Consider the following 9651-nt stretch of genomic DNA (forward strand, 5'->3'; position numbering starts at 1 on the left):
ATACTTAGGCGATTGGGTTGGGGGCTGGTTAGCTCCTCAAAGCAGAAGAGACTGGATGATGTTAATATTAATGGCCTTGTACATAACTGCAACAACAAAAAATGAACAAAAGCAACAAGTGATATGTGCATTCATTTTAACACTGGTGCATATAGCTCAGGAAATGGAATAGGTGCAACAACAATGATATAGGAAGATCGCATTAGCAATGATATATTTAAGAATTAAACTGTTGCTGTTAAACGTTGCATATGCTGTCAAAATGTGGTCATTGGGAAAATGTGTATATGTCGGTAAAATATGGGGAGAAATTAAAATGCATATATGTAGTTCCTTATTAAGCTTCAGAAATAGCTCAAAACATTTGATATACACTGACTAGCAACTGCTGTTTTAGCAAACATTGCTATTCTTTTGTGCACGGCTCTCAGACGCATCACAGAATAATAATTGACTCTTTTTGATGGTATTGGTTAAGAAGAAAGTGGCAGCTAAATCATTATTACATTTCCTTGCTCTTTTTCTTATAATATTTGTCGAGTCACTACAAAATGCTTCTGAAATGTTGCATGCAAGTAGCACTGTACAGAAGTCTCGGCCTGTAAGATATGTGAAACCATATTGTATAGAAAAGTGAAAAGGGAGTATTGTCGCAGGAATAAAATTTGTGACACAAAAAACGTCTTTGCATTGCATTGCCCACAGAGAGGGACAAGTACTTAATTAGAGAGATGTAAGACGATGGACACTAGAAAAAAAGAAAATCGGAAACCTTGAGAGCCTATTCAAAGGAAAAGGTTTTTGAAAGCAGGGAAGAAGGTAATAAAGGGTAGGGAATTCCTATGTCCATCAATAGTGGAGCTGAGAGATTTGGGATGTGAACAATACCAGTAGAATTAAAGTTGATTGAGGAGACTGGCTGGAAAAAAATCATAGAGTCATAGAGTCCGTACACTACAGAAGAAGGCCATTCGGCCCGTCGAGTCTGCACCGAACACAATCCCACCCAGACCTTATTCCCCTAACCCTTCATATTTACCCTGCTAATCCCCCTGACACTAATGGACAATTTAGCATGGCCAATCAACCTAACCCGCACATTTTTGGACTATGGGAGGAAACCGGAGCACCTGGAGGAAACCCACACAGACACAGGGAGAACATGCAAACTCCACACAAACAGTGACCTGTGGCCAGAATTGAACCCAGGTCCATGGCGCTGTGGGGCAGCAGTGCTAAATCAATGTGGTAAAAGGATGAAAGACCTTGGAAGGATTTGAAAGTGAGTAAGAGGATCTTAAAAAGCAATTTTCTGTTTTTTAAACAATTGTCTGCATGGAAATATAGGATTTTGTGGAGTCCAAGAAATAGACTACAATATACTGATTTCGTATTTCATTCATACTGGTTATCTGATATCCAGTCATGGATGAGGCACAACTTCTAACCCAAATCATCACTTTTTTGCCCCCCACCATAAATTCTTGACTCTCACACCCACCCCTTCCCTGACCCTATCCACTCCAGACAAAATTTGACTCCAAACTGAGATTCCAACCTTGCATATTCTCCATCTCAAAGACCATCCTCTACTGTAACATCACTTGCCTACTTCAACCCCTGCCTCAGCCTATATGTTATGAAACCTATGTCATGCTTGACCATTCCTGGTTAGTTTCCTAACTTTCGTTTTCTGGATATTACAATACATCCAAAGCTCTGCTGTCAGTTTCCTTGCTTATTACAGATTCAATTCACCTATCACCCTGTTCTTGCTGGCCTATATTGGCTCCTGGTCACCTAACACCTCCGGTTTAAAATCTTTATCTATGTGTTCAAATCTCTTTGCTTCACCTCTCTTTTTCTTTGTAACCTATTCCAGCTACTAACTAACCCCCTACCCTCCCATCCCCAATTCAGTCTCCATTTCTCTGAGTGTGGCTTTCAGTGCTCCCTCACTTTCTTTTCTCCACCATTGGCCACTGTGTCCTCAGCCATCTGATCCCAGTGGATTTCCTTCTCTGCCACTCCAATTCCTTCTTTAAGACCTTCCTTAAGTGCCATCTCTATGACCAGACTTTCAATCACTCCTAATATTGGCTTCTTTGGCTCAGCACTTGTTTTTGTTTGATGACACGTCTGTGAAGTGTTTTGTGTTCTGTTGAAGGTGCTATATTGATGCAAGTAGTGGTGGGACCTCCTCAGCATTCATCAGCTTCCTATTGATGGCCAATGACATTTCACAAATCTAATTCTTTTGTACTCTGGAATAAGTATCATCAGTTCCTGGGGATTTGTTTGTTTTAGTTCTGTCTAGCATCTCCATCTCACGACATCAACATTATGAAGCCTATCTGGATGATCCATCTGGAGGAGACATTGCCAGTAAATATTTGAAAGAAACAATCACTGCATTTATTCACTCCTCATGTTCATTCACAGTTACAGCACTCTTACTTATTTTTAGAGTTTTCACCTGTTCTCTGAGAGCTCTCTTGCTGTTGTATTGCTGAGAGTTTTTTTTGTTACTAAGTTTAGCATGTTCATCTATGCTCATTTCATGTTTATTTCCATGAGCACCACTCTAGAATCAAGGAATGTTGTAGCACAGAGCAGGTCACTTATCTGTGCCAAAGTTTATCTTCTGATATGTGAGCAACTAATCTAATCCCACTACCCTATTATAATTTCCGTAGAGATTGATAACTTTTAAAGAATTTCCTAATTCTAGTTACTGACTGAAAGAGTCTTACAATAAGATTTCACAGTTTTAAACTTTTACTGTAACAAATGACTGAAAGCGCTATAGACAAAACACTTCTTTTGTTGGCAACTTATACTTTAAATCTCAGAGAGGAAAGTTGGCCTTTTATACTTACCACAAAATTGTATTCTTCAAAGAATGATAGTCCTTCTAGCCCACATTTGCTCTCAGCTTCCAATGAAGCTCTCCTCTTTCTGCTGAGTGGCACCTTAGAGAGACCATCTCCATTCACTTCCCTCCGTTTTCAGAAATTTCCTTAAATCAAACAGTGGTGGTAAAATCTGTTCTGATTATTTTTCTTCCCCTGACCATGCCAAGATGAATCTCTTGCAATCCTTAGACAAGAGATAATTTTCTTCTCACATCTGGCTGTGGCAGCTCACAAAGCCAATCAACCATTTCTCATTCCTGGCCACGCAGCACTGTTAACTGTCTGAAATATTCATTGATTAGGAGGGTAGACAATAGTCTGATCTCAAAAATGGCTTGCTCTGACCTCTTTCCCTGGCAATGTGAAACACATTAACCTTGCATCTAGGTAGAAATACTAATTATGTAGCCTTGAGCTCAGCTCCCTTTCATCTTCGAAGTAAATGGAAAATTTACTGTTCAACTGTTTATTATCTAATATCTACAATACCTTTCTTGGACTTTGGGAGACTCAGGATGGAATTTTCCCGTGCAGCTCACCATGGGAATTGTAGCAGGATGGACAGGACCATGCAAAGATCCATTGACCCTGGGCAGAATCCTCCGGGGTGAATGTGGCTGGAAAATCCTGCCTTCAGAGTCTACTCATTGTAAACTCAGAGATTGTCTCTCAGCATAAATACCTTGCACCACCTTCTCAGTAATATAATCTAAGTTTTCATTGACCTCTAACAATCAAACTGCCCAGATTTGCAGTCAGGCATACTTTGGAATAGGTCAAATGCCTCCCTTCGTTTACATCAAATTTAAAGCTATAGTTGCACCCTATAATAATCTTAAAAAACACATCATTCTAACACCATTCACCCCCTACACGCTTTGATATATATTTTTGGCATGCAATTACCATCTAAAAGTTATGGACTCTGGTCTGAGGCAGTCCACAATTATTTGTGAACACCCTTTAATTCGTTTTGCAATCATTTTTAAATTGTGTACTTGCATTACCATTACAGTGGAAAAAATTCTCAATATTCATCAGATTTTAATCCTTCATAATCTCAAAGGTTCCAGTTGCATTAGAGCATTGAGTCATAGAATCATTAATGACACAGAAGGTGGCCATTTCGCTCATTGAGTTCAGGTTTGTTCTCCATGAATCAATACAGTCCTTGCTCTACTCCTGTAGTCCTGCAAGTTTATTGTCTTCAAGTGTCCATCCAATATCCTTTTGAAATGATTGATTGTATATGCTTCCACAATCCTTATGGGTAGTGAGTTCCGGGTCATTACCACCCACTGCGTAAATAGTTCTTTCTCTCATTCCCCCCTGCATCTCTTGTCCTAAGCCATATATCTATATGCATTGGACCTTGTCAACCAGTGGAAACAGCTTTTCCTTGTCTATCTTATTCAAAGCTGTCATAATTTTGTTCATCTCCATTAAATCTAACTTCAATCTCATTTGCTCCAAGGAGAACAACTTCAGCTTCTCCATACTGACCTTGTAAGTAAAATCCCTCATCCCGGGACCATTCTGAGAAATGTCCTCTGCATCACTTAATTTTCCCATTTCCTGCAGAAAATGTCCGAACTTCAAAAAAGCCCTCCACGTTGCTGTAAGTTTTTATTTCTAGCAGCATTCAATTACATCTGTTTTGTATGTTTCATATTACATTTATATTTTTCCAATAATGCTATGTCCAAAGCTGTATATAATGTTTCAACTGTGCTGGGTATAGTAGAAGAGCAATTTTTGTTTTTGCTTTTGTATTTTATGCCTTTGAATGCAAACTGAAGAATCAATTTGCCATGTCATAGCTGTAACTGCTTGTATAGCCACTTTTAATGACCAGTGTGTCAGCGTACCAAGATAAAAGAAAATTATTGTAGATGCTGGAATTGGAACGAAAATCAGAAAATGCTGGACAATCTCTGCAGGTCTGACAACATCTGAGAAGAGAGAGAATAGAGCCAAGTCTGGATGACCCTTCATCAGAGATCCAACCAAACATCTGACTCGAAGCATTAGCTCTATTCTTTCTCTTCATATGGGCTGGAATTTTACCACCTCACCGGCCCAATTCCAGGGCTCACAGAACAGAATTGTCCGTTGGCCTCAGGCAGGATTTTACAAGCCTCGCCTGAGCGAAGTCACTACAAGCTGTCAGATGAGAGTAAGAAGAAAGATAGTTTACTCTGTAAAGAGGGAATAAAGGTATGTGAAAATAAATAGGTTATTATAATGGAGGATTTCAATCAGTATGACATTAATCAGAAATGCTCTTTTGATTTGGAGTTCGAGTTACAAATTGTGATGAATAAGCACTTCACAATACACTGTAATAGGAAAACCAGGGGAGCAAATATGTCAGTCTGGCGACAGTAAGTGACCCAGATAACATACTGAAAACAGAAGCTAATAGTGATAATAATACAGGAGGTAATAATGATTACAAAATAAACAATTTTTTTTGATTGTTATGAGCGAAGTCGTAAAATAGTGGTCATGGTGTCAGACCTATGGACGTTTTACAGCATCTTCTGTTTTTGTCTGAATACCAAGGTCCCTCTGCCGTTGTGTTTCTGAAGGTTATGTTCATCGACTTGTTTCTCAACCTTTCTTCCTATCAGCTATATAAAGTTCATTTTTTTTTATAATTTCACTTTGGATCGTTTAATTGATTAACAATTCAGTTTGTATTTGTTAATCCTATCCATGCACTTAATCCTGCAGTTCAGCAGTATGCTTCAAAGATATTTAATTTTTCTTCACCAAAATGATTTTTTCCCATGCCCTTGATTTAGCCTTTTTAAAATTATACCTCTGAATATTGGTCCTTGGTAATGTTAAGTCCCAGATCTTGTTTAATTTGCTGATTTTGTAATCATTATTACCTCCTGTATTATTATCATTATTAGCTTCTGTTTTCAGTATGTTATCTGGGTCACTTACTGTCGCCAGACTGACATATTTGCTCCCCTGGTTGTCCTATTACAGTGTATTATGAAGTGATTATTCATCACAATTTGTAACTCGAACTCCAAATCAAAAGAGCATTCCTGATTAATGTCATACTGATTGAAATCCTCCATTATAATAACCTATTTATTTTCATATACCTTTATTCCCTCTTTATAGAGTAAACTATCTTTCTTCTTACTCTCATCTGACAGCTTGTAGTGACCCCCTACATATTTCTTGCTCTATAATAAAAGTTCAACTATCTTCCCTTTCTGATCCCACACTATTTTATAAAAGCAAAGTATCACGGATGCTCGAATCTGAAACAAAAACAAAAAATGCTGGAAAATCTCAGCATCTGTGGAGAGGGAATAGAGCCAATGTTTTGACCCTGGATGACACTTCTTAAGAGCAAAGAAAATCAGAAGAGATTTGTACTTTAAGGTTTGGGGGGACAGTGCTGTAATTGGATGAAGGGAATGTAAATGAGGGTGAAGAAGGCTGAGACATTGTAACATGTTCTTTCTGATAAGGGTTGCACCCTTCCCTTTCAAAACCACTGTCACCACTTATCCCCACAAAACAGATCCTTGACCCTTGTAAATTTGTGCTCCATTTCCAACCTCGCCTCCTCTCTAACGAGCATAAATATGTTGCCGCTGCTCAGATCTGTGGCCATCTCTATTCCAGCTACCTTTTTGAATCTTTCTAAACAGATTTCCACCTCTTCCACGGAAGAAAACTGACTATAACTCTCTAACCTCTCTAGCAACTCCATGCCCTTCCCAAGCCAATGTCTTAAGCTAACACAGACTGTTCTCAGACTTAGTCACTTATGTATTTTCTTGAGCTGGGCTTCCAACTCATTTACACCCTCTCCATCCCAGTTACTAATTATTATAACATTTTCTGCCATCCACTCTGTAACATCACCTGCCAGCATTATTATCTCTAGCATTGAAACGGTCATCAGTGCTTTGACACCTCCAAACTTGACTATCCCAATCTTTCCCTTGCAGGCATCTCATTGTTTGTCTTTCAGTTAGCTCATTTAAAACTCTGCTGTCTGTGGCTTATTTTGTTCACTCATTAACCGAATCTTTGGTGATTTACATTGGCTCCCAGTACCCAATATTTGAAAGTTATAATCCTCATTTTTGTGTTTGAATACCACCACAACCTCTTTTCTCCATAGCTCAGTGAAAACATTCCAGCATCGCAAGCAACTGCATCACCCCCTTTTTCACATTTCGTTGCTTAGTGGGCACACATTCAGCTGTCCTGCTCTCTGGGAAATTTCTCCTTAAGCCCATCTCCCACTTAAAACTCGTTATAATCACACTTCTGAGTATTAACATCCATTTTTGCTTACATCTTTATAAAGTCTCTTGAGTTGTTGTTAAAGTTCCTGTATAAATGAAAGTTATTGTTTTGTTGTTAAAGTTCCTGTATAAATGAAAGTTATTGTTTTGTTAGGTTTTCAAATATTGTGGGAGTTACTGAAATCAATTGCCTCTTTCTGATTGACTTTCATGCAAGGGCAGTTCAGCATAAATATTTTTTGTAAGTTGTCTAAATTTTACATTAAAACATAATGTAAAAGTAGCAATTTTTAAAATCACACATTTCAACTCAGTTTATTTCAGAGAACAAATATAAACACATAATTCATTGAAATGGGAAATACAGGTAAATAAAACCAAAAGATGGCCAATGGCCTTTTGAACTTTAAAAATTATAAAAAATACTGTGAATAAAAACAGTGATGGTATGTTTATGTAAAATTAAATGGCCGTGTGCAGTTTTGGTTACCACTTTATTTAAAGGACATTAAAACCATAGTGAGCAGCCAGTTTGGATTCAATGGCCAGAATTTTACCATCCTGCCCACCACAGGAATCAAAGCAGGCGTGGAAAAGTTCGTTGACGTTGGGCGGGCTTTTGGGATGAGCAAGGCCATAAAATTCCACCTATTAAGTTGATATGAAGGATGAAAACATAATGAAGAGAAACCTGGACTATTTCTACTTGAACAGAGAAGGAAAAATACATTTATCAGATTTTATTAAAATTAAGAAGGGTTTAGACAGGGTAAGTTGAGGTAAATGTATTTTCTACACCTGAGCAGCTAGTAGAAAGGGTGTAACAATTTTCCCAAAGAGAGCAAGGAGTTAGGAGAAATTTCACGTTTAACTTATTCTGCATACAATCGGAAACTCACGGTTAGCCAATAGTTTTTTCAGTCTAAGGCCCTACATTTGTTTTTAGCCCACAGTCCAAAAATCGTTAAGATGCTGCCCAGAGTCCAAGGCAAAGAATCATCCCAGAATGAATTCTACCTTTCATACCCTGTCCAGACTTCATTTTTGGGGCAATTCTGCAATGTTTCTGGGTTCATTCAGGAATCCCATTAGCTATGGGCCAATGAAGCTGTACCTATGTTCTTTGATCTTGGACTCTGGGCGGCATCTTAACGATTTTGCCACAGAGTGCATTTGAGGCAAATATTACTACTTTTAAGAAGAGAGCAGATAAGTTTCTGTGCTCTTCAATTAGTGAGGGGAAATCAGACAGATTTTTATTTAATTTCCAGTGTTCCTGTTGGAAGTATTGATATTAGTTGAGATCAGCATTAGCTCAGGCTAATCTATTGACACTGAGTGCCGGGATGCACTCAGGAAGAAAGTGCACATGAACAAGCTGCCAAAGGATGTCTATTGCCTATGGAAATGGATCTAACAAGTGAAATCAGTCTCTGGGTGGAAGCAAAGACTATGGATCAGAGGGAAAATAGATTTGCCTGCAGTATGATAGTTGAACCTAAAGAGCAGCTTCAGGTAGTATTCTTAAACTTTGCAGATATTTTGGAGTGAGTCACCTGGTGAGATTCAGGTGTGTCCAGACACACCCATTTTAAAAATTATTTATTTTCATGTTAGAAAGGATACCCTAATTTGCTGATAAGGCATGATTAAAACATGAGGTACACCCATCTGATTACTCAGAATGCAATTACACAATAAGATACAAATTCCAGCAGTACCATTACATTGCAGGAAGTGTAGCTGAAGCTTCTGCCTTTTGTTTCACCATGACCATACCACAAATTTTGTGAACAGGGTCATTGCCACATAATTGAAGCAAACTTCGCACGCCACTAGTGATGCAACAAAAGTGCCCACTCAGGGGAAAAGTCTGAAACTTGGAGGGGTAGCCTGCCACCCTGAGAGCAGAAGCCACAGGCCAATCTCATACTAAGACTGAAGACATCAAAATAGATAATTGTTGTTATCCCTATTGCCCAGAATTGACTGCCCACTGATTCCTCTGGAACTGATTGCTATCATCTGGCTTATGTTTTAGAGATACAAACCTGCAGTCCAGAAAGTCACCTATGCCCTCTGCAAGTGTAGGTACAGCCTCATTGGCCCATAGCTAATGGGATTCCTGAATGAACCCAGAAACATAGCGGAATTGCCTCAAAAATGAAGTCTGGACCAGATATGAAAGGTAGAATCCATTCTGGGATGATTCTTCGATCTAGGACTCTGGGCACGACTTGTTTCTTTTGTATGAAAACATTGAAACAAAGCAAAACATGATTTTTCAAACTTTACCCCTGATAAAAGTGACATTCAAAATTACTGAAATAATTGTTTAGACAAGTGAATGTTCGTTTATGTTAGTTTTTCACTTATGTAACTGATGTGGAATGCCAATTTTTTTTCTAAATCTATGTATCTTATCTCTACTTTTAAAATGTGTCTTCATT

This window comes from Carcharhinus amblyrhynchos, chromosome 7 (assembly GCF_965287045.1).
Source record: "Carcharhinus amblyrhynchos chromosome 7, sCarAmb.v2.hapA, whole genome shotgun sequence".
Taxonomy (NCBI): domain Eukaryota; kingdom Metazoa; phylum Chordata; class Chondrichthyes; order Carcharhiniformes; family Carcharhinidae; genus Carcharhinus; species Carcharhinus amblyrhynchos.